Source organism: Apostichopus japonicus, chromosome 21, assembly GCF_037975245.1.
Source record: "Apostichopus japonicus isolate 1M-3 chromosome 21, ASM3797524v1, whole genome shotgun sequence".
NCBI lineage: Eukaryota > Metazoa > Echinodermata > Holothuroidea > Aspidochirotida > Stichopodidae > Apostichopus > Apostichopus japonicus.
In genome coordinates, this window is record NC_092581.1 from 4,987,501 (window position 1) to 5,014,629 (window position 27,129).

General features: G+C 34.2%; 2 protein-coding genes across 3 annotated transcripts in view; both read right to left on the minus strand.

The window, feature by feature from the left end:
* The window catches only part of LOC139962880 (glutamate receptor ionotropic, kainate 2-like), a 111,191-nt gene extending 99,846 nt beyond the window's left edge, over positions 1-11,345 (minus strand). Inside the window, exon 1 of the mRNA XM_071963263.1 lies at positions 11,211-11,345. The gene's annotated coding sequence lies outside the window, so the exon portion shown is untranslated. The remainder of the gene's footprint in view (positions 1-11,210) is intronic.
* The window catches only part of LOC139962884 (E3 ubiquitin-protein ligase E3D-like), a 43,467-nt gene continuing 27,617 nt past the window's right edge, over positions 11,280-27,129 (minus strand). For both annotated transcript variants that reach the window (XM_071963271.1, XM_071963273.1), the window contains one exon: positions 11,280-11,422. The gene's annotated coding sequence lies outside the window, so the exon portion shown is untranslated. The remainder of the gene's footprint in view (positions 11,423-27,129) is intronic.

Genomic DNA, 27,129 nt, shown 5'->3' on the forward strand with positions numbered 1-27,129 from the left:
TCCTATATTTGTGAAATCTGCAGCCCTCCATAGGTTCCATGAGTGAAGTATAAACACCGTTTTATCAGGGAGTTGTTCCATAACAACTCCCTGGTTTTATCATCCCTTTATCGTTTGCTTCATAAAACACACATACTTATAAAGCTTCCCATTTCTCTCCACCTCTCTCTCTAGCCTTCTTTCTCAAAACTTTACATTAAAAAAAAAAAGTTATCGATCACATACGTAACACTATACCACCGTTGTCCATTTCGTGACATTTTAGCGCTGTTTTACAATCCGTAATCGTTCCACAGTCGTTCCGCGATCACAAAAAGTCAGCCTTTTCTTAGTCAGAACCATCTCGTAGACTCACCCTCAGGGGGCCAATACGATGTTGTGAGCGAAGCCGCACCAAAAACAAGAATGTTTAAGGGGAAATTACAAGTCATATCATAAAAGCTCAAACTCAAATTACAAACGGCGTCTAAACTTCTTTTCTGTTTTTAACTCAAACTAAAGAAGTTTGTATATTTTATGGATGGTAATTCGTTCGATATACGCATCCTTGGGGTATTTGTTTGAGTAGAGATCGTCATAAAGAAATTGTTACATGTTCTTGCATATTGCAAAAGGTTGATATGAACAAAATAAATATTTGTTTCTTCTCTTCATTTCTCTTTTTTTTTCTTCAGGCAAGAGAAATGAAGATTGTAATATTAACACGACTTCTCTCTTAATGCAATATACATATTCATGCACAATTGAGACTCAAACATCAAATGAGGTGTTTTCATTGGTACAAGAATTTGTAAATAATCGTTCATTTGTCCCTGTTTTTGCCTTTAATCTCCGTCTCTAAAAGATACCAGTTTACTTTGGTTAGAAGAAAGTCAAATTTAAGGTTTAGTGAGCAAACATTTGTAACGTAATAGTACAAAGAAGAACAGTTTAAATTGTGACGTCAGAGTAATGAATGTGGACAATTTCCGCACTGGAATGTGAGTGGGAATTTCCAATGTATGAAACACCATAAAGAATGACTATATACCAATTAACAATGGGTAAAGTACGCACATGATCGAATCAAAAACAAACTTCAATTACTTTGTTTGATAAATTGTGATTTGGAATAATCTTTCGGTAATTATTTAGTATATAAGCACGATCATGTTCTTCTACCTGCAGGTTATGAAAATATTTAATGTACTCGTTAGTGTAAACATTCTGTTAAGACCTCGAAATTATTGAAAAAGGAATGAACTATTGATAAACCTTTGTCACGGAGATTGTTATGTGTATTTTATCAGTAAATTATTTGTTATGTACTTAAATGTTTTCAAAGTTTGTTTTTAAGATTATTTCATATTATATTGAACACATTTTTTCGTATAGTTTGTTATATAGGATGTATAGTTTGTATTTTGGTTTCACATAGATTGATTACATATTTTGTTATAAGTTTTACTATATAATTCGTTATCAACTTTGTTACATAATTTGTTCGATAGTCTAATGTACTAAATGCAGTTTTCATTATAGTTTGTTAGGTAACTTGGTTTATAGTTTGTTATATAGATTGTATAGTTTGTATTATGGTTTCACATACAGATTGATTACATATCTTGTTATACGTTTTATTATATAATTCGTTATCAACTTTGTTACACAGTTTAGTTTGATAGTGTAATGTAGTTTTGATATATGGTTTGTTATATACGTTGATTTATAGTTTGTTAGATAGTTTTATGTATAGTTTGTATCATTATTTCACATACAAATTGATGCATAATTTGCTACACAGTTTGTTATGCACGTTTGTTAAGTAGTGTATTATGTTATACTTGTTTTACAGTTTGTTACATACATTATTTCATATATAATTTGATAATAAAATGTATAGTGTTTCAAGGTTTGTGCTATTGACTGATACATACGTTGCAAAATTTATAGTTTGTTATAAAGTATAAAGATGGTATTGTTTCTTATATTGTCTGTTTATTGTTAAGTTTGTTATATAAACATTGATTTGCAGTTTATTGTGTATTATTTTACAATTTATTACATTTTCATTTTCTCATAGCTATGTAGTAATAAAGTTTAAAATGTCAATTAAATTTTAACCAATAAATCGATCACTATCAAAACACGATCGATGTAGATATGCATATTGCCTGCTAAACCTAATGCAAGGACATTAATTTACAAAATAAAGTGCTCATTATTCTGTAGTTTGTTGACACTGACTAGTATAGCAAAAATGGCGAACCATAATACGAATTTGTTAAAAAGAAGATGGCTTTTTTTTCTGTAGTAATCATTCATAAATCACCACATATTAAATTCCAATCGATCCCAATAACGCTATCAATTCTTTCATTCTTGACACAAAACGTGCAATTTGTAATTAGTATTTCAATTGAATCATGCACCCTAGCAACTTTAGCCGGATAGATTCTTATATTTGGTGCAGGTCAAACCTTGACATACCTACCACAAAACTAAAGTAGGACAAGTCTGTACACTTTCTACTGCACCTTTAATTGGATTGTCCTTGGTATAAAACAGATCTGTTGTGATATGTAAATTTCACAATTTGCATATATGTTAAACTTGCGGTCAGCCTTGGATTTATGCTCACGACTCAGGAGCTTTCCATGAAGACTAAGCCACGCCCCATTAGACCCCGATACTTCAAAACTATGCTGATAATGCTATAAAAGCAACCTCATGGACTGTGGATATTGGCAAGCCCAAAAAACTGTATACAAGATAGCCGACGACTGAGAAAATAAATCCCGCAACCAACCGGAAATATTTCGCTCCCCCACTTTTGCGTCTCGCGCCCTGGTATAATTTTATTTCGGACCTTCGTTGTAAAATATATTGTCATACAACGAACTGGATGAACCACTTTGTGCCTCATGTGTACCTGAACGATGGGCTATAGCGCTGCCAAAAACGCTTTAACTGTTATGACATCACTTTAAAAAAACGACTGGAACACTAAACATATAATCTAAATCTCTCCTGTCTCTGATATAAAAATCTAACAAAAGTCATTTGAATTTTTTTGTTTAGAAATATTAACGTACAAAAAGTAACCAATGCCCTTATAAAGCACTATCTAACACTCACTGGTCAAGGACGTTAATTGAGCCAGTAAGAATTTCATGTATTACCAAATATCAACGCCGTCCGCCGCCATAATTAAAGTCACTATAATTAATCTTATTATAAAACACCTAGTTTATGTACATATATATACCTGTGTACAATGGCCCCCGGGGTATTGCACGAAATTCCCTATGCCGGCTCGTTTGGCGTTTTCCTTCTTTAAGGATACGACCAGCATACATAAATGTTTTGTTTTAAATTAATTACCATCTTGGAATGATATACCAACCAGAACTGTTTTAAAGTGCAAAGATTTTATTAACACAGATAAATCGAGAATAAAATGTGTTGTCATATCTCCCGAGGCTTTTGACACATATTTCGCCATACATGCACAATTCGGCGTTCCACAGCCGATGGATCCTACGTGGATGTACGTTTATAATGATGTATACTTATCGTAGGTATATTAGGTACGAGAGCATATACAATAAAAAGAAAAAGAAACATGAAGACGTAAGGGTTTTTATATTTTAATTTTCTGAATCTGGACAATTTAAAAGAATTATGAATAATTAATTCAGTCATTATAGTAAAACGAAATAGAATTTTATGTACTTATGGAAGTACCATGGACTTACACGGTATAGATGTGTTTCGCCATATGACGTAGGAGGTGTATGACGTATGTTGCTAATGGTAATGTAATACATGTACAATGGTTATGTATATGATAAAAGAAATGAAAAGAATTATTTGAAAAGCTGTCTTAGGCTATATAACGGTACATTTTCGCATCTTTTGTTCTCTTACGTGTTATCCTTGACGTTCCAAGAGTTATCTTTCACTGTTATAGGCCCAGACAGTCGTCTGCAGTGGTTAATACAAAAATAGTAAATAAATCGAGCTCTTATCAAACCCCTCCAGGTTGGAGGAGACAAGATAGTCGTGTTAAATAATTCTACTTGATCAACAGTGTAGCCGATACTTATAACGTCGAACCAGTGACAATGTCATATTATGAATGATACAGTGACAGAGTCGTCAGGGTATGTATACATATATATATATATATATATATATATATATATATATATATATATATATATATATATACGCCTACAGTGGAATTACGACCTTCCTTACCGGTTTCGAACCTCTGGACATACAATCAGCGTCCATAGCCTAGTGGTTAGGGTGTCCGCGTACAGAGCGGAAGGCCCGTGGTTCGAATCCCGGTGGAGGCTGAAAGTTTTTTCACTGTTCTTGATTTTCCAACTCATTACGATTTTCATTTATATATATATATATATATATATATATATATATATATATATATATATATATATATATAATCAGAGAAATAAGATAATAAGACTCATAATTGACAAATAAGGAGTAAAGTTTTAGAAAAAATATTGGAATTTTCGGTCACCCTAGGACCTTCGTCAGCAATACTATATATATATATATATATATATATATATATATATATATATATATATATATATCCATTAAGATATTGCAGACAAAATTTCAACATGACGTCACTTTAGAAGTCTGGGGGCAACATTATGAACCGCAATTTCTATTATAATTTTGATCAGAGCTAATGAACATCTGTAAAACTTTCTTAAGCAAAATAGGTTAAAGGCAAAAAGTTTCCATCGTAAAATTTAAGAATTGCTGGTTGAGATGATGCATGGATTTACACTGACTGAAATTCAAACTTGTAAAATCAATTTTTGTTATAAACTTTGTTGAAACTTTCTTTAGTAGAACAGCTTTCGGGTTGGTACGCGGCGAGTTATTGTAACCATATAATCTTCTTAGAAAAAAAGTTAATGAAATGGTTACAAAACCGCATAAACACATTGTCATGGGTAACCTACTTAAACCTTACTTCCAGCAAGGTGAAAGTGAGTGTATTTGTTACGAATGCGTTTAAAACGTTGAACCACATTTTCCACAGAAAACACTTCAAGTAGAGGTTTATTTTTCATTTCCTATAAGTAGAACATCCCCTTTGGGGTTTTCCTATTTTTTTTTACATTATAACAATAAAGCTTTTCTGTATTAACTACAAGGATTATCAGATACTTTAATCGTTACATATTTAACATTGTTTCTTATGAGGCGAATATGGCTCCTTACAGCAATAGAATATTTAATTTTTTTATAGAAATATTAAGGAAAGATTTGTTGTACAGATGAAACAAGATTATGTTTCCATTTCTACCTCTGGAGGACATGAGTATAGGACCGCGGTAAATAAGTCTGCTTAACCTACTTGTGGTCACGTTTTGCATCGTAATTATTGAATAATAATAATAATAATAATAATAATAATAATAACACTAATAATAATAATAATAATAATGATAATAATAATAATAATAATAATAATAATAATAATAATAATAATAATAATAATAATAATAATAATAATAATAATAATTAAAGAATAATTACGTTAATTGTAGTGTAAACTTAAAACACGGTTGACTTTAATAAATGGAAAGATCTTTGAAATTCGAAGGCTTGTATACTCCGAGTACATCATCATAAGTACGAGTACGCCCACCCCCTCACTTGGTCCTATAGTAAGAGTACTCAAAACGGTATTTAATTTTGCACTTGTATCTATATCATATTTCCAGAATAAGTACATAAACTTGCGTACACATTTGCGAGGGTTGAGTACTACAGAGAACTATGCAGCTGCTGAGTATACGAATGCGGACTCACTACACGTTTTAATAGCAAATCGACACTGGTTCTACAAATGATATTTTGATTCGTACTTAAAAAAAAAACTTTTCTTCGATTGGTGAAGTCACAAAGGGAATAAATTACTACAAATTTACGAAAAAAATCATTATACCAAAAAAGAACACATTTTGATTCAAGGAAGTATAGTAAACCACACGTGGAACGAGTTTTGTAAACAATATGATTTTCCAAACTATACCTTTCAGCGTAATTCTTTGTGACCAGTGTATATGTCCCCCCCCCCTCCCGCACCCTCATCTCCACCATCTCGGATCCCTCAAGACCCCAAATTCCTATTGAAAACCACAACAGAAGAGATATAGAACTATCCGTAAATTTACACTGAAACTATATTTTTTTAATGGCGGGGTGACTAATTTCTTCATAGAAATCGAATAGCTTATTTCACATCAATTTGGCATCGGAATTGTTTTACTGACATAAGAACAGCGCCCATAGGAAGCAATAGCAAACCATCATATATAAATATATAATATATATATATATTATATATATAATATAATATATATATAATATATAAATATACCAGACGAGGCTAAATCGTTTCCTGAAATCCGATCTAGCATATGATACAAAAGCAAGTTTAACTTCGTATAAAAAAGCAAAACCCCAAACTAGTATAAATGTTGGGTGATCATTTTCTTAACAGACTATGCTGTCATCGCCCTGGGTCCCTTTGGAAGAGAGGGATGCGGACTGACACGTGTGAACCAAGATTTTCACCAAATTGATTCCGAATTAACAGTGAAATTATATGGAGGTAAGAACAGTGCTTCTTTCAGTGACTTGAAGTTGTAGTTTGAGTTGAGTTTGTCGCAAGTCTGGTAGGACCAACCTGAACACCCTAGTCGGATCCGTGTTGGATGATTTACACCCTCCTTCGGGATCCAAGGCACCATATGCTTTCCCCTTACCCCTAACCTCTACCCATGCACCCCATCTAATGTATTATGTTTTGCAAGGGCCCCGAAAATGGTAAACGATTTTCATGACAGTGTGCACGGAGACACTCTGAGATAGGGGGACCCCTTGAAATTGGAGGGCCTCCAGGTTAAATTGCCCCATCTGCATATAAGATAATCCGACACTTCTTACCGCTAAATAATCCAAAACTGTAACTAACCAAATACAGTAAGTTTGTGGGACACGAAATTTTCCGTCTTTGCTTCACACAAGGTTACCACCTATATACGATAACACGCAACTGTCAACAACAGTATACTGCATGTTACAATGTTACAATGCATGATAAGGTTGACTCGTAGGCATGTTTTTTTTTTTTTTTTTAGCGGCGAGTCACTGATGAAGTCATCACTGACATCATTGAGAAGATTCAAAATTTATTCACGTCCTCGCGCAACAAGCTGTGAGCTATAATAAACAAACGCATACAGGTTGAGATTAACATATCATCAATATTCAATGAATGTTTATTCGATTGTTTTGGGTTTTTGTTTTGTATTCGTCGTTCTTCAGGGTTAGATAATACAATGGAAATTCAATCTATGACTGAATATTCGTCGGATGAAAGACACACTGCTGAAGGTTCATGTATGTAAAGGGTAATATCTCCTTTTTGCCTATAATGACTCAAAGTACCCCTTCCGTGTACAGTGAACGCATGAAAATTCTTATTGCGAACAAGCTTATACATTGACAACAGTCATGTATAGGCCACATGAACAACAACGATAAATATATATATATATATATATATATATATATATATATATATATATATATATTTATATATATATATATATATATTTATATATATATATATATATATATATATATATATATATATATATATATATATATATATATATATATATATATATGTTACCACATAGTCTCCATTTTTTTCTAAGCATAATGGTCGACCTATTTAATAATTATCTTGCCCTACATATTGCTCTAAATCTGAGAGTTTGTGTCGACTCCTTTATCTGGGATTGGCTGAGTTTAAAGGTTCACTTCCACAACAATACATCGACACATGTGGTTAACGTATTTTGCTCCCAAAAAAACTAAATCTCCATGACAACAAATAAAATCTCAATTAATCATTTTGTATGAATTTATTAATTCTTTAAAGCGCTTAGTCATGTCATGTTCTACTGGGGTTCATTGAGTTGTATTATGATAACACGAACATTGTTATACTTGGATAACTTTCATGTTATCTTCGAGATTTTAATATATCGTCCATCAGAAACAAAGAACACCACAGGAATAAATCCAATCCGTGAATACGATATTGTCTCGAACAATTTGTATTGTGTTAGTATAGACAAAATGGATGTCTTGTGTTTTTCCCCTCTTCTATAATTTCTCTTTTCAAGAAAACTCGGCAAAGGCAGCGCCTAGTCACGAACACGCAATAATTTGATCCACTCTCAACCCCGACCTTCCTATACATCGAGACTCGTCACCGTGCGATCTTGGCTGGTTTTGTGTTAACTTTGGTATTTTAGCTTTCTTGCTTCGATCCCAGCTGCCGCTTGAAGGGATAACGTTCTAACACAAAACAGAATGTATAAATTTTGCCACACAAATGCTCTTAACGCCTCAAACACTCACAACATACTGTTTTATAGGCATATATTTTTTATTTAGATTATTTTAAAAGTTTGCAGTTTTTGTTATACATCATATATGATATTCAGAGATTTTATAACTACTTTTGTGTTAACTGAATTTGGACACCGTGAAAGGATTCCTGCTATTATCTCTGTGTTTATGTTTGGCTTCCCTTGTTAGTTCCTTGAAAGCAAATTTCTCAAAAACGCAAACTGCGAGAGGTATTGAGAAATATAACATGTGCTGATGGAAGTTATTTCAAATGGTCTTTAACTTATCTAATCATTTTATTTACGTGTAAATCATTATCAACTGTGACAAACATGTTGTGGCAATTCCCATTAACAAATAGACATACCCCCACCCCCCCCCCCCCCCTATTCGATAAGAAACTTATATATGCACATGAAAGGTACTCGAAACAGTTTTGAAAATATCAAAAATAATTTTGTGCCTGTAGCCATTATCAAATTTGATAAATATGTCGATTCCTTCCGAACGGCTGAAGGATACCCCTTCCCCCAATTAAAACATGTTGGATATTGATAGTTCCTAGTCTCGTTGCTGATGTTCCTTGCAGGGAGGGCCCTCGAGGTTGAAGCTGGACCCTGGTACATTTATGTCACCGGAGCCCCATTTCTGTAATCTTCATAAATTCATTGTACTTCTTTTGTATATATAAAATGAGAATATAGTACTCTTTATCGCATATTTCCATGATCCCCCAATTGATCCAGGGCCCCGGGACTGTATCCCAACCTCGTCACACCTGATTACAATTCAAAGCAGTTTGAAAGGTGCTAGAGATCTTCGACGACATTGAAATTGCCATTGTATCCAAATGTAATTAATTGACCCTGTTTTTCAGAAGGAGCATTGTGCAATTCTTATATCTTAAAAACGAGAGGGTCTCGCAATAAAATTCTCCTCCCTGCAAAGTGTCACATCCAACGTTCATTTCACTTTTTTTCGGCTCCTTTTTTTCACCCCCTCAGGATTTATTTGGGTTGGTTATAAAGCGCCTCATTAACTAGGCCGCAAAGTTTAAATTTCAACTTCTCTAAAACGCAATACGCATCACTTTGGAAAATCGACAAATTAGCCATAAAAACACAGAGATTTTTCCTTTCAAAAGATTATATATCCGACTGGTGGCATTTTAACGCGTTATTAAGATCGTTGTCAAGGAAGTTTGAGTCCCATCAATAACAGAGAATTACAAAGAGATCGTTTAATCTGGAACACGGCCATCTTAAATATGTACATATACACTGATAATGAAATAGACCAGGGACGATATGGAGTTATTCCTGATAAAGGTACATAATTTACCGAGAAAACAAGATTGAAGTTTTGTCAACGTTCTCTCATGTGAAACATTTTAAGAGGAAATTTCCGGAGGAAATAGCTTGGGTTTATAACTCGTTCCCGAACATGATTGGCCCATTTTACTTCAGTTTAATACGAAATGGATACTTGGAAAAAGTATGTCAAATTAAGGTGGTCGGGGAGGGGGGGGGTGGGTTACGTTCTCATAAAATTATTTAGGTAAGGTCACGACCCTTTATGGAAGGGTCCAAAGGAGTGGTCTCAATCTTTTCCGAAAGAATTATTAATCATTTTTTCGATTGACTATGAGTTCGGGTGGGAATGGGGGAAGGAGGAGGGGGTGGGCGGAGGTGGGCGGAGGTGGGCATCGCCCAGCGCTGACTTTTGGTAAGTGTTTGAACCCCATTAGCACCGTTCATGTCATAATTTTCGAGATGTTGAATTATAACAGATATATGTTCCATAAAGCATGGCCCGGTTTGCTATGTGATCGTAATTTGCTTATTCACTGAGGCAGTGTTTTCAGTACAACGCTACAGAGTATATAAACTACTGTAACACCAACCGTGTCCGAAGATACTGTTTGATAGATAAACTGTAACTAAACAAGTTATATTTGTATGTATACAAATATGGTATAATAAACTCCATGACAGGACTGAAAATATTGATATTTCACTTGAGATCCAAATGGGCTGATGAGGGTGCCAGATCGGGGAGGTGTGGGCGGGGTGGGTGGGGGTGGGGTAGTTCTTTATCCGAAGCTTCTCTTTCAGATAACAAGTTTAAGATGGTGGTTGGGATTGTTTCTCCTTTAAGTTCGATATCACCAAATCTTTATTCATGCGTTTCAGTTCAACGTGTCTGTCCCTAAGGTACACCTTTACCGTAACGAATGTATGCATATCACTGTTACATATATACTGCTGTCGTGAAATTAAACTCACGATATCATTTAACGACACTACATATATATGTCTATATATATATATCTATATCTATATGTATATATATATATATATATATATATATATATATATATATATATATATATATATATATATATATATATATATATAACCTAGATTTGAAAAGAAGTGAGAAATATGTAATAAACATTTTAACATACATATTTACAACATATTTAATTTAAACTAATTTACTTACCCTAGCTGCAATCAGAAAGCGAGAACGACCGAGCGTGCGTGTGTGATAGATTTAACAATGACAATCGCTTTAAAGTGCATTGGTGTTTTCTTCAATATATATATATATATATATATATATATATATATATATATATATATATATATATATATATATATATATATATATATGTATATAACCTAGATTTGAAAAGAAGTGAGAAATATGTAATAGACATATTTAATTTAAACTTAGTTACTTACCCTATATAGCTGCAATCAGAAAGCGAGAACGACCGAGCGTGCGTGTGTGATAGATTTAACAATGACAATCGCTTTAAAGTGCATTGGTGTTTTCTTCAAATCTGTTGTCTTTATAAATCAAGATTTGTTTTAGTTCACATGATTAGTCCCACAGATCAAATCCATAACAGTTTAAAGTTTTAAACAACAGACGGTCCGCATCAAACCGAATTCTGAAAGGAAGAAACAATTAGAAAACAGGAAAAAAAATCTCTTTACGAATCATTACATTATTCCAGTTAGATAATACATCCTTGTTGCAATGCATTACGATCACAATAAATTAAATGTATAGTTCATACTTGCACGAGATTACGTAATCAACAAATATATATATCTATATGTAGATGTATATATTTGTTATCTCTTTGATTTATAACGGTCCTGATTAAATGTGAACTAAGGCATGACGCGGTCTGTCACTTGGCTGGTACATATAGCAGTGAGTGGCGTGTTAAGAACAGCATGGCTTTGACACACTGCAATCAACGGGACAATTCCCCGCCGCATAAGATAGTACTGATTATTTGGCGTTCCATAGATTAAAGCGTCATCTCGCCTTCGGTGTCGAATATTAGAGAGGGTGGCAATGTAAGATGAATGAAAGGAATAAATAAAAAACAAGAACAAAGTTAGGATAAAAAACAACAACAGCAAAAACAGGAACTAAAAAAGCTGAACCACCAACAATAGAATGCAAAAATTACGTCAGAAAGGCTAGTTTGTGTGTTTTTTATAGGTTTGACCGCTGAAAGAACTTTGAAGAACGAAAGTGACAAAGTAAGATTATGTAAGAAGGGGGAGGGGGGGGCAGGGGGGCACACAAAGAAGGAAAATGTTCGACAATGAAAACTTATGAACCAGATAAGAACCATCTTCAAGTGATCGCAGTTTCACGTCATGCAGGAAGCTTTTAATTACACTCAAGGGTTACAAAGGTCATGTGCACGGGAGATCCGCTACAAGCCCGGGGTGTTGTTGTTGTTGTTTTTCATCATAAAAATGTTTCGACAGACCCTTCCCTATTTATATACTGCAATGGTTTAACGTCTACTCCTTTCTCTTCTTACACAAAGTTACATCAAGAGTATTATACCTCCAGCTATAGAGGTTAGGAAATGATAAATAACATATTTAAGTAGTTTATGTAAATATATAAGTTTCTATATAAATGTGAATGTCTGTGTCTCTTTCCATGTCTGTTTAGTTCTTATAGTTTTAGTTGTAGGCAAATGTGACTCCTTAGCTAATGTGGGCAGTATATATGACATCATATGACATATGAAGCAGAAAGGGAGATGTGATTAGCCTTTCTCTCTTTATATCTCGCTTTTTCCTTTTTTTGGACAGAAATTTGTTAACAGGATTTAAGAAAAGAAATTAAGTTACTTTGTAAGAAAAAAGTGTCTGCAGACAGTTATAACACCGCTTGTGAAAATCAGTAGTCAAAACGAACATGGTTGACAGACTACCACACTTGGTATTCTAGCCTAGCCGTATAACTACGCATGTTGAGAAAAAAAAACGTATACTGTTTGATGAATAGTGTTATATTGGCTTGTCTATAGAACGCATAGCTATAACTATACGCATGTTGAGAAAAAACGTATACTGTTTGACGAACTTAGTGTTATATTGGCTTGACTATAGAACGCATATTACAGGATGATGTTAGGCAAATTTTTAATTCTTTATTAATCACGGTCCGAGAAATAAAAGAAAAATGCTAGCAATGTTTCTATAGCTCTCCATGTGGTCAATGCATCCAGCTTTAAAGTTATGTTGTATCTCTATGTTACTGCTCCTTTAAGTCTATAGATCGATGATAACGTCGACGCCTCAGTACATATCTAAATGTGAGTGTTAGTCCATTGTGTTATAACCTTTAAAAACTCGACCAAACATGTTCTTTTTGTTTTAGCCAAGATGGACAACCAAAACCAATTGTCCCTTAACTAACTATGTTAACATGTATTTTTTAGCTAATATCTACAAGAAAGAAACTATAGTATGGTTACTTGTTGTGGGAAGTTTGTGTTGCATCAGATCACCCGACCTAACGGTCCGTGTGTTAGAATCATTAAGAAAGCAAGCCAGCCAGCAAGCAAGCAAGCAAGAAAGAGAGAAAGAAACAAAGAAAGAAACAAAGAAATGAACCTACAGAGGTTGGCCTATATTCTCAACATTTTCAGTATATTATTTAGCGTTGCTCCATTTTTCTTTCTTTATCTTCATTTCGCCGTCATTTTTCATTGTTCTTTTGTGCTTCCAAAGAAATGCATATTCTCCCTTTCAGAGAAGAGAAACAAGGGTTCATAACACCTTATTCCAGGTTCTTTATTTCGTCTCACTGAAATGTGACTAACGCATTTTGTGTGTATATACTGCAGTGCAACTCTCCCGGGGATTTCCCCTTACGTCATTAAGTCAGCTCATTACCATACTTGAAGAGGACGAACTAGGATAGGAGATATCAAATCACTTGATTCTTTTCACCTTCACTCCAAAGATGGTGTCAATTGCGAGAAACGGTGAAGATTTTATTTCTTAAATAGTTTTAAGTTTCATCAAAGATTACGGAAACAGAAGAGAAAGATCTCCCAAAAGGTCAAAAGTCAACTTGCAACCTGAGAATAGCCTAATTAAATGCGATATTTGGGCATTTTTTTTTATGCTGCTTTTTTTCTTTCATTTATATTTAGATACTTAGAGAGGTGTAACACATGATTGAAACTGGAAGGTTTAATAACACGTTCTATCTGGCATTATTTTGATGCGTTATAATAAAAGCGTTCCAAATTTAATATGCAAGCCTCGAGAATGTCTGGAATTCGACTCTCAAAGGGTTTTCAGAGTATTGTAAAAAAGACTAAAGAAAGAGAAAAGGCTTTGTTACCCGCCTCGATATTTTGTCATAGTGACGATATAGATAAAAAAGTGTATAAAATGTCTACATATATATATATATATATATATATATATATATATATATATATATATATAAATATATATATATATGTATATGTATATATATATATATTTATATATATATATATATATATATATATATATATATATATATATATATATATATATACATATGTATGCGTGTATGTATGTGTGTGTTTGTATGTACCCTAAACACCGACATATGTCTTATTTTAAATATACGGCTCATCATTCTTTACATATCGTGTGGTTGAATGACTTTTCCTACATGTTGACAAGCAGGAAATGCCTAAAAACCAATTTCTAGGCTTTTTATCTCTGATCTTTGACATATGACGTCATCAACCCCCACAGGCACAAGTTTACATGATTTACATGACAAGTTTACATGTTTACACAAGTTTACATGACAAGTTTACACCTACCCACCAAGTTTTGAACTTGATCTGACTAACGGTTTAGGAGGAGTTCTCCACACACTTTCGGGCAGTTTGACATTTGACCTACATTGACCATAGGCCTCGACCCTTAACAACCACATCAATACTATTTCAACAAATTTTTCGTGATATTCTTCTCATATATCTTGTGAGTTTCCCTCAGTTAATCTGCACGGTAATTTAATATTGCATGCATGCAAACTTTCATCTCACACAGTCACGCAGATACGCTTTTCTTATTATAAGAACGTTAAAAAAAAATAATACGGACAAGGCTATATACGGTATGTCCAATGGTGACTTTACTTTCGCCAGGGAGTTTGTTATTTAGAAAATTAAGCATCGCTCTGCTTCCATGCAGGTGATATATCAAAGTTGTTTTCCTTTTTACATTTTCAAATAGGCTATCACCTCACCAGTGTTGTTCATTCTTATCAGGGAATATATATATATATATATATATATATATATATATATATATATATATATATATATATATATATATATATATATATATATTTATATATTTATATATATTATATATATATATATATATATATATATATATATATATATATATATATATATATATATATATATATATATATATATATATATATGATATTAAGCATGATTGTGTCTATCCAAGGATGTGAAACGAGAAAGGGATTATAAAACGGATCAATAACTATAGTTACTGATCCACGCTTGACTACGAAATACTGAACGGAGCGTTCAGACTATACCTGTCAGATGTTAACGTGTACCATAATTAATAACACAGCCCTGCTCTAGTTTTAAACAGTTGCTTCATAAATGTACTTTTTGCAAGAAGACGACACTACCGCAGAAGAAAAGCAAACCAGACCTTCTTCTTGTTCTTAGACTTTATATAATAGAGATCTTCTTCCACAAATATCTATCAAAAACAAGTTTTGTTTTTGTTTTGGGAGATATCGTGATTCAAAAGTTATGTCAGGGAATCCCATTTTATCATTATGTAATGCCATGGTGTTAATATAGGTTGTAATATCACATTCTCCTCTGTCTGTGGTGTTCTTGAAATATTTTCATTGTGAAAGTAAACAGTCTTGCTAGAGAATACCGTGGGTTATTGGTACTTCCCACATCCATCATTTAACCAACAACATCAAAGAAAATAAAGTTATGAATTTAATAACATTATTAACAATTGAAGTACTAAGTGTATGTCTCTGTGTTGAGGTTTCTTTTTTTTAAATTATTTCTAAACTTGTTCAAGTCTTAGGCCTGATATGGAGGAATATTTCTAGAGCAAAATGAAGATTGTATTAGCTGTTTTGGGCTGGGGGTGGGGAGGGGATATTCATCAAAGTCCATCTAATAGGATACGTTGGGTTTACTTCTCATCTCTTAACAAAAAATGGAAAATGTTTAACACTATAGATGTAAATACAAAATCGCAATTTGAACATCATTTTGTGCGTCTTGTCTTATTATTCCTGCCGCATAACGTGCAACGTACATTTAGCTGCAGTGAAATATATTATTGTCTTTAGAGACTTAAATAAAATATGTAATAACCCATAGACCTCGATACAGATGTATCGTTAGATAATGTTCAAAGAATTAAAAGAATAGAAACTATACACCCGCAACCGTTCCGCTGTTATACGCTTCAGTTAGGCCTATACCTATATAACCTGCAACCAACACACGATTCAAGAAATTGTCAAAGTTGTAATCTCAATGAATGGAGTGTTGATGATGTCGATATAAGCAAGGCTAATTTCTTTTTCTTCTTTTGAATCCCTCGGCATATTAAATATCTAGTCCAAAAGCAATAGACACATGGAATTTTTGTTAGCCTTGATGGTTATATTAATGCTTAAAGTCTGTCGAAGGGCTTTGTTTGTTTTGGAGTTTTGATAGACTTAGATTTAATTGATGTTCACATGCTTCCCTGTTAGAGGTCGGTCTTCTTGCGCAATTAAGATAATTAACTGATGTAATAGCCTTTCTCTAGCTTGACAGCTAAGGGTTCATATTACCTCATCAATGAAATATAACCCCGGATCAACTTGACCGGAGGCATGTCAAACTCTGGAAGAAGTGACCATGATGTGCAACTACAATCCTGTTCTAATTTACTTAATTTTTTCTATCAGTGATGAATATGCATGAGTAGCAAATAATTAGTATGCATCAAAGATTACAAGATATATATATTTATAAAAAAAAAATAGCAAGTCGTAAGCATTTCGGCCTGGAACATCTTAACAGCGAATTTCTGCCTTAGACTGACCTGTTTTTTCCCGTTTGCCGAAGACGTACATTTGATGACTCATATTTTTTGGAAGGGGTTATATATACGTAGCACCCTGAAACAACCGTTTCATTTATTGCAGATAATTGAGAAAGATAGGGAAAAATAAATTATATATGATAATACCTGAATTCCTTTGATTTTATTTTTCAATGGTAAGAAACAATTAATCCTGGTGTCGGTTAAAAAGAATATTGTTTTGAGCCGTGATAAACTCCAGTGAACAAGAAGTACTATACATCCTAGCTAGTATACTCTATTCTCAAACCTAAAAAGTTTAGACCTTCCTTTTGTGCCCTGTACATCGATAAGTGTAGAAATAATATTAAGATAAATTCTCTGCGCAGTAATGAAGGGTATTCATCTTAGTCTTCGATAATTAGTCAACTTGTTCTGATTCATGGAATCCGAAATGAACGATCTTGAAAACCACAATGGACATCGATTTTCTCATATAAGTCTATGGACTGAAGTTAACAGTAATAAAGTGTTCATTAACTCTATTCCGATGAAGTGGATTAATTTTATGTCAAATGAAAATCTGAGGGTAGTATAGGCCTTCACGCCTTCATCGATTTAGAAACCAAATGATGCCCGAGTACTTAATCTGTATATATATGAGGCAGAACGTATTGTCGACTGCTCTATACGAATGGTGTCTTGCATGTAAACTTTGACATTTGATAAATTAACATGTCATTACCATATCATTAACATATATTATCGTAACAATTTTGTTTGATTTTCCGAAGCAGGTTTTTTTTTCCATCTGGATATGTGTAGACTTATTTCATACGTTTAAACTTATGTCCAGTCAGGCGGGACATTCCTCTGCATGGACGACCTATGACATTACTGCATCATCATTTTATTACAACATTTCATAAAATTAGCATAATATTACCACATCTTTACCATAGCCATATCATTACAACGTCAAACATTAAAACAGGCTATGGCTTCCTATGGTAAACGTATTTTTGTTTGCAGGCAACAACACTACGGTAGCTAGCGATAACGATTTTCGTCAGTACATTCTAGTCGCCATGGAGTGAAGAGGCAACAGATTTCTCAAACTGCATCCTTCCCGCCGAGTAAACGGCTGGATAATTTCCTGAATCAACAAGTTTGAACTATTTCACTGTGAGAATAAATGCTTTCCACTTACAGATTATATCACATGATGGGTAGAATACGACCTAGATGAAATTAATCGGTGTTCATTTCAAAAGACAAAGGTCGTACACAGTTTTGACTTCTTATTAAATTCAATCCTTGTTGTGAACAGCTACGCAAATTAAGCAGTTTAGGATGGCAAAATATAGCCGTCACATTTAATTAAAAAGAATTTCGTTCAATATCCTTTGTGCCCCACCAATAAGATAAGTATTAAATAGGATCGTGATTATGCGCAATAAGCTCTCTCGTGAATCGGTTAAAATTGAGAGTCTGTTTGTTGGAAGTGATAGTGCACAATGTGCAAGATGATTGATTAACGTAGTATGTATGTATGTATGTGTGTATGTATGTATGTATTTTAGATCCTCCTGCGAGCAGAAACTCGCGAACAAGTCACCATTGGCTAATCAAAGCCGCAAGCTTACCGAAGTCAGTCTCTTAGATTCATATTTAATGTCCATGATTATGAATTGTCAATTGTCAACAACTCTGTAGGCTAACTGGACGACATACATTAATCTTGGAGTGACTCGAACTCGGGACCTTATGATTGAAAGGCACCGGCGTTAACCACTGAGCTAACACTTCTAATAGAAAATTGCGTTTCTTTAACACCTGGACCGAACAGAACTGAAAGCAAGAACTGCATTTGCCTACAAATACGCAGTATTGTAGTGCTCGTGGAGTGCTTGCAGTTTTACTATTAGCAAGAACATTTCGGTTGTTCATGGTGTTACTTTTTGGGCGAACAACGCACCAGGGAGTATATTCATTTACAAAGTGAGGGCGCTTGTGAGCGTCGTGACAGGCTCAGAATAAGTTGGCTACGCAGCTAGCCTCTAAAACTGCCAATATACAGAGACTATATGAAACTTTAACTTTCAACGTACAGTCATGTAGGTATCATTCACTTGGACAGTAATGCCACTATAGTAGCGCGCACGCGCACTACAATAACAATCAAACGAAAGAAGAACACTGCCCTCTTCCCCCGGGGGGGGGGGCAACTGCTATTTTGTACTAGGTAGTTAAAATTCTATGTCTTCCAACAGGAGAGGGGGGGTTGGAGTTTTCTCAATAATTAAGAAAAGTTGGTGAAATGAAGGGTGATTATAGATACAAATTGGTGCTATATTTCGAAACAGTTTTTTTTTTCGACTGTTTAGGTTGTACCGCAAATACATGTAATATATATTTATGTAAATGTGCAATGGTAAATTTTATTCTGTCTGTCAGTGGGGTATGGGGGAGGGGGTGGACTTCCCCCCTTCGACCAGAAGTTTACTTGGTTGCGTCCCTGTCAAGGGGTTAGGACAGGGTTGTCCAACCTACGGCCCGCGGGCCACAGTCCGGCCCGCCGCAGGGTTGCGTCCGGCCCGCCAGAGATGCTCTACGGTGCGAAATTTTAGTGAGCAGATTTATTGATAACAATTTGAAGCTATATAATAAATCATTCGAACCTTCTGGGTCCAAAAAACTGCATACAGGTCAGTTTGTGTGACACTCTCAGCGGAGGGGTGGGGGGGGGGCTGGACTTTATTCATCTGTTTTATCAGGAAGGAATATAAATCAGTGCGCTCCGCGCGCATTGCTCACATGTTGTTGCCTTGGGCTTCGGGCAAGAAATCGAAAATCGAGCGTAGGGTTTATGCGGCCCCCTCCTTCATCATAATCATTCCATGTGGCCCTCCTCTGCAAAAGGTTGGACAACCCTGGGTTAGGAGAATGTTTCTGTCCCCTCACTGTTTTTTGTAACCAGGGATGCACTCCACGACAATGATCGTGTCTTTAGCTGAATAAATCTACAAACCTAAATTCTTCTGATGAAGAGCCCACATCAACCCCGGTTGTCCACCCCACCCCCTCCCCCTCACTATTTGATAGCTTTCTACTCAATTGCTATCTTATACTGTTACACTCAAGGGTAAAAATTCGTGATAAATGTTCGTCGCTCATGGCACTTTGCATAATATGCTATAGAACTAATTACGTGTCAAAAGTTTAAAACGTGAATTATTATTAAAAAAACTTTCGACTTCTATGATTACTTGCTTGAGAGGAAACTTGACAAATCGTGCTCATTTTTAAATTAAATCCTCAGAGGTAAAAATATTTGTATAGTATCTCGCAATGATTTGAATAAGCAAGAGTTGCTTCAAAAACTTATAACTTATAGAATCTGCTATAGGAGAGAGAACAATCCAAACTATACCGAAATAACGGAATGTTAATGTGTGGCGCCCGTAATAATCTGTTCTGTAACAAGTAAAATAAACTGTTTCTCGCACGACCAAGTAGCCACTAGTCTGTTCTTGATATAAACACCAACCCCCATACACACTGACAAATAGGGTCAAGGAAAATCTATGAAATCTATGGCGTATATAGCACCCATAAATATACATTCAATAGTGTTGCCCTTCTTCCTTACCCTTATTCTCTTGCATCAGAGTCACATTATGAATAAATTACATCTCTTCGGTGTGACTTACGAACCGTTCGTCTCTAAGTCAACTGCCCTGGCCCCAAGCCGTGCCCTCATGCTCTTGCATTAGGGTCACATTATAGTATGACGTTGAAATATCACATCCATTACACATGCATTAGTCTCGAATGGACTTGGACAAGTGAACTTGTCCAATTTACCTCCTTTACCTAATGCCCGTCCCTAATTCTCCTGCATCAGGGTCACATTGGTATCACATCATTGTTTACACTTTAGTCTCGAATGGACTTGAACTGTCCCAATTTAACTCCTTAACCTTATGCCTGTCCCTAATTCTCCTGCATCAGGGTCACATTGGTATCACATTATTGACATGTCACATCCATTACACTTTAGTCTCGAATGGACTTGAACTGGTCCAATTTAACTCCTTTACCTTATGCCCGTCCCTAATTCTCCTGCATCAGGGTCACATTGGTATCACATCATTGATATGTCATATCTAATATACGTTAGTCTCGAATGGACTCGAACTGGTCCAATTTACCTCATTTACCTTATGTCCGTCCCTAAGTCTCTTGCATCAGGGTAACATAAATCGATTCTCTTTTCTTATACTTGAGCGCTCGTTTGGAATTGAACAGTTTTTTTTTAATTATACTTCTGTCTTACGCCCTAACCAAATTATGTTGATCTGCGTCACGCGAACAGGGCACTTTGTAATGTAACGTTCTGTTCTATCCCTGCTGTATTGTCGACTCACTATTATAAAATTGCCACCCGATACCCTCTTATACTAAAGGATAATATGGATCTTGTCACGTGGTCCTTAGTTTGTGGATTTACAAGAGGCTATCGGGAACCAACTTTCCACCCATGGCATTGGGTACGCATTGCACTCGCAGCCCACACTGGGTTACCTGAGTGAATGCATGTACCTATACATCTACCTACCAATTTAAAACAAACAAAAAATTCATTTTTTTTAACTTTTAGGGTTACATGAGTGAATGTATGTACCTATACATCTACCTACCAATTTAAAAAAAAAATCTTTTAAAAAAAAAACTTATAGCCCGATATACATAATCTTTGAGTCTGCAAGAGAGGGGTAAATGACTTAGTTGGAATTTAAAACAGAGACCTCCATTATACTGTAGGTGAAAGTTCTTGCCTTGGCCCTTCATATTAAAAGTCGTTCATGCTTGTGTGAGGTAAAAGCCAAGCTTAATTACCTTACACGAGGACGGGAACATTACCACCCATTGACGTAAAAGTTAAAAGTGTCGGCAAGGCATTTTATTTCATGGTACTTTAAACATAATCTCGGCAAGTTTAAAGCGGCTGTCGCTATGAAATGATATCGCGTGATATCTATCTGTAGGTATACCTGCATACTTCACCGAAGGGCTGTCTCGTTCAACTTTCTCTAAGATGATTGACATTTGGAGCGACAGGTTCTCCAAAATCTGTGGATATCATGACAATAGCTATTGTTCCAGAAATGTCAAAGAAATAGGTTACTTACAATAAGTGTATACTTGAATTTTTCTGAAACAATCGTGGCCAGTTAAGTATATTTAGCATTTTGTAGATTACTATTTCGTAATTTCAAAAGTAAAGTCTCTTAAACAGTACGTCCTTCAAACATTTGTGCTGCAGTCATGAAGACAACTGAGACAGTAGGGGACATTAACATATAGTGTCCGTTGTTGTCCCGGCCCCCCGCCTTGAAATTGTTGACATTTTTGGTATTAATCACAACAGAAAAAAAAACAATATGGGAAATTTTCAACCTTGTCATGATTATTTGAAGAAAAAAACAAAAAAAAGGTAAGCTGTAATAAACTGTAATTTCTTTCACATTTGACACTTTCTTCCAATCAAGAACGTTAAACATTGACACGTGAGAGAGTCCTCCAATGAGAGTGCGAGAAACTGACGGATATAAATTTTTATTCGACATATGCCGATTACTTCGGACTTTGAAATGAGCCAATGAGAACACCAGAAACTGTCGTTTGTGATTGGAAACCATAAGATGTCGACTTCCCGGGTACATATAACATTTTGTTCAATGAAATCAAGAGAAAGTGACAATTGCCAATTCTAATCGACATCTGTCGATTTCAGGACCTATGGCACTTTTGGCGCACTATACAACATTCACGTCTAGACGTCAAGATTCATGGTTATATCTATATATGTATAGACATTTCGATGAGTCTTTGCATGCGTTTGGAGATTAACTCACCTTGAGTGTGGTAAGGGGAAGCAGTTGGGAGGCCATGTGAATAAAATACTGTACGAAAAAATGGTATATTTGTATTATTCCTCACTTCAAGTCGCATACTGTTAACCTTCACGACACATGCTACAGGGACCTTATACTTTAAAAAGTTCAAAAGTCTAGTGGTTATAAACTCTTAACTAAGAAATTTTCTTTCACGGCAAATGCTACACAGCTTAAGGGGCCTTATATTTGAATGTATATATTTACATATATTTATAAATGTATATATAAATATATATATAAGTATATATATATATATAAGTGTATATATACATAAGTATATATATACATAAATATATATATATATATATATATATATATATATCTATATATATATCTATCTATCTATCTATCTATCTATCTATATATATATATATATATATATATATATATATATATATATATATATATATATATATATATATATATGTATATTATTTATTATTATATTTATATTTTTTTATATATATTTAAATTTTGTTAACTCCACAAATGTTGAGCAAATGTTTAAACTATAACATTGGTTATGCAAAATATGACATCAAACCAATTTTTGGTCTAAAATCTTAACTATACTGTAATTGTCTAAACACGATAAATTTGTCACAAATGTACACAAGTTACCTGGAAAATCGTTAAATGGAGCCGTTTAATTTAACCAAGAATTGGCTGAATGTATCCAGTGTTGGGTACAAAGTGTTCCCATTTTTGAAAAGAGTGTGGAGGGATGTCTTATGACTTCATCGAGTGCATACACATTTTCATAAATATTCGATAATAATTCAAAATAATTGAAATTGTTACAACTTTTCGCTCAAATACACAAAATACTTTCTTATAGATTAACAAGGCATAAGGATAGTTTATATTGTTCAATCAGTAACACTGAATGTATATACCTGCACATGTTGTGTATGTGGACACCGTACAGCAGGGACCCGAACTCGTTCACAAAGCTAACTTATCGGAACAAGCCCAACCCCCCCACCCCCCCCCCTCATCCAAAAAAAAAAAGCCCATTCTATCGGCATTTAAGTTGACCCAATCCGTCATACGACAAGAAACGATCCCCCGTGTTTTTTTTTTTTTTCGAAACACTTATATTTCAAATTCGAGACGCATTGAAGGCAAATTTTACCATAAACTGTAGCAACTGTTGTCCATTGTATTCTGGTCAGCCATTTCTACAACTTTCTATACGGGCAACGGTGCCTACAGTTATTACCAATCCCGATACGCTTATTTATACGTTTCAGATGTGTAAAAGGTCACGTGGTTGTTCCCTACTCCTTCGAAAAATCAATCAAAATATTCTTTCACATCTCAATACGTTGAATTTTCCGCTTCGTGTCCTAAAATAATGTAACTTTCGCCGTGTACTGTAAATTGACGCCCGCTCATCCGTACGGTGTGAAGGTCGCATTGGTTAGTTTCCTAGTCGTGGACGTAACTCGTTAGGCTGGGAAGTATACTACACACTATATACACATTTTACATATATTACAATACAATATACATGTCAAATGAAATTCATATCATATACATGGATGCATATATAGTGTGTAACTATACCTATTGGCAATGTAATAAAAAACAAACAGAATATTGCTCAATTCCCTCGGCAGCCAAAAATGCTTTAAAGTGACATTGGAATAGTGAATATTAATGCGTCCAGCACGAGTGTCTGCACAGATATATGGAAAACAAATATTGGCGTCCGATCAAACATTGTTCAGGACAAACATGTATAGCCTTTTAATACAGCATTTGTTAAACGATATATATATATATTTATATATATATATATATATATATATATATAGCCTTTTAATACAGCATTTGTTAAATGATATATATATATATATATATATATATTTATATATATATATATATATATATATATAGCCTTTTAATACAGCATTTGTTAAATGATATATATATATATATATATATATATATATATTTATATATATATATATTATACAAATATAAATATATATATATATACTTATATATATATACATATATATGTATATATATATATATATGTATATATATATATATATATTTATATATATATATATATTTATATATATATATATATATATATATATATATATTTATATATTTATATATTATATATATATTTATATATTATATGTATTATATGATGTTACACGGTGGCGTGTTATACCAGTGAAATGAAAACTTGAGCATATCTGCAAACATCATCATTGGTATCAAAAGATGCGTTATGATCCCATAGGAATAGTGCATATATTAAATAACGATGTGTCCAGCTCCAGTGTGTTGATACATGGTGAGAGCAAATATTGGCTTTCGAGCAAAGATTGGTGAGTGACAAAAATTTCTTGCGTATAGGCTATCAACATCAGACCAAAAGACAATAACGAAATATATTGTTTAAATAGATATACTTAAAAGTTTATGTAATATTGGTGCATAGTATACAATCCCCAGTAAAGTTAACGTGAGCGAAGTGCCCGTTATGTACAACGCACTCCATGAGACTAGGAGGACTTTCAGCATGTATATTTATCGAGTTCCACAAATATGAACTTCTTACCGCATTCAGTTGTCTTATAGTTTGTTTGTATATATTTTTGTATATTGACTCGGTAATATGGATGCTTGACTATCAGAAACAGGATGATGGTATAGGTGGCGGTGATAGCTTGCTCATCACAGGAGAAATACTAGAACGTATCAGTATGACTTATCATTTGCTTTTTTTGGTGTTGATATTTTATTTAACAAAATCAACATAGAAACAAAAGAAGATATATCTGTGGATGTATATAGGCTCTGAAAATAAATATCAGCGCAGCCTAGATGAAAAAATGAGTGAACAGATATAAGATCGTAACAAGTTCTATTTAAGTTAAAACAGAGAAGGTTAACAACCGCACAAGTTACATATAACAGAGGGAGCGATAGATTGGGTACTGAAAATTAGAAACAATATGTCCTCCTACCTCTAAACAACAACACAAAATTATAATAACAATAATAATAAAGGAAATATGGAGAATAAAATTATGTAAATATGCAAACACTGGATACTCTCAATTTTTACGTCATCAGTCAGTTGAGTTTTAAATAACATTATTATCTATTTTACTTCCCTATATATATATATATATATATATATATATATATATATAAATGAAAATCGTAATGAGTTGGAAAATCAAGAACAGTGAAAAAACTTTCAGCCTCCACCGGGATTCGAACCACGGGCCTCCCGCTATATATATATATATATATATATATATATATATATAGCCTATATATATAGCCTATATATATAGCCTATATATATAGCCTATATATATATATAGCCTATATATATATATATAGTCGCAGTATCCACACAGTCATACATAGCTAAATAGACCGATAGGTCTAGGCCTATAGCCTATACTTATGTATCTGTTTAGCACATGTCAGTCGTACTTCTAGAGTCAAACCACCTCTTGCGAACAGTTATAACGCTTCATTTGCAATTATCTCGTATCAAGTTTTGAAAATTTGAATAATGCCGATCATTTGATCTCTATTGGTCGACGGTTATTCATCATCCTGAGATTTCTCACCGTCGTCTGCGCTTGTTGCTGGGATGATAAGTCTTGTCATAAAAAAATAAAAAAGCTAAGAGACAATATCCGGAAAAAAACAACAATGTATATTGGATAACCAGATGGAATATGTCGGTACCATCTCAGGAAACTACAAACCAAACACAGTGACACTTGATTGACATTGGCTTTAAAGGACAGAATACTATATATAATAACTTACAGCGAGTGAGTTAAAGAAACACAGTGTGTGTATGCATTAACAAGAACTTACGCCGGAGTGAGACTTTAAGAAACTGTATGGACAGAATGACACACAATTTTACGACGAAGAAGAGACTTAAAGGACCAGTGTGTTCAGGATACAAACAACTTACACTGAAGTGCAAGGGCGTAGGAACCGGGGGGGCTGGGGGGGCGCCAGCCCCCCAGTGAAAAATGTGGAGGGGCGGAAGTATCATTCCGCCCCCCCCCCCCCCGCTTCGCAAGTCAGAAAACCCCTTTTTCATTTCCAAATGAGAAAAAAATCTCATTTGGAGCACCAAATTGCATCTAAGGCCTGGTGAAAATACAAAATTAAGTTTACAAAATGGAGTGGGTGTTCAAGTGTGCTATATTGCACCAAATTGCATCTGAGGCTACCTGGAAATGCAAAAAATTCCAAAGGGG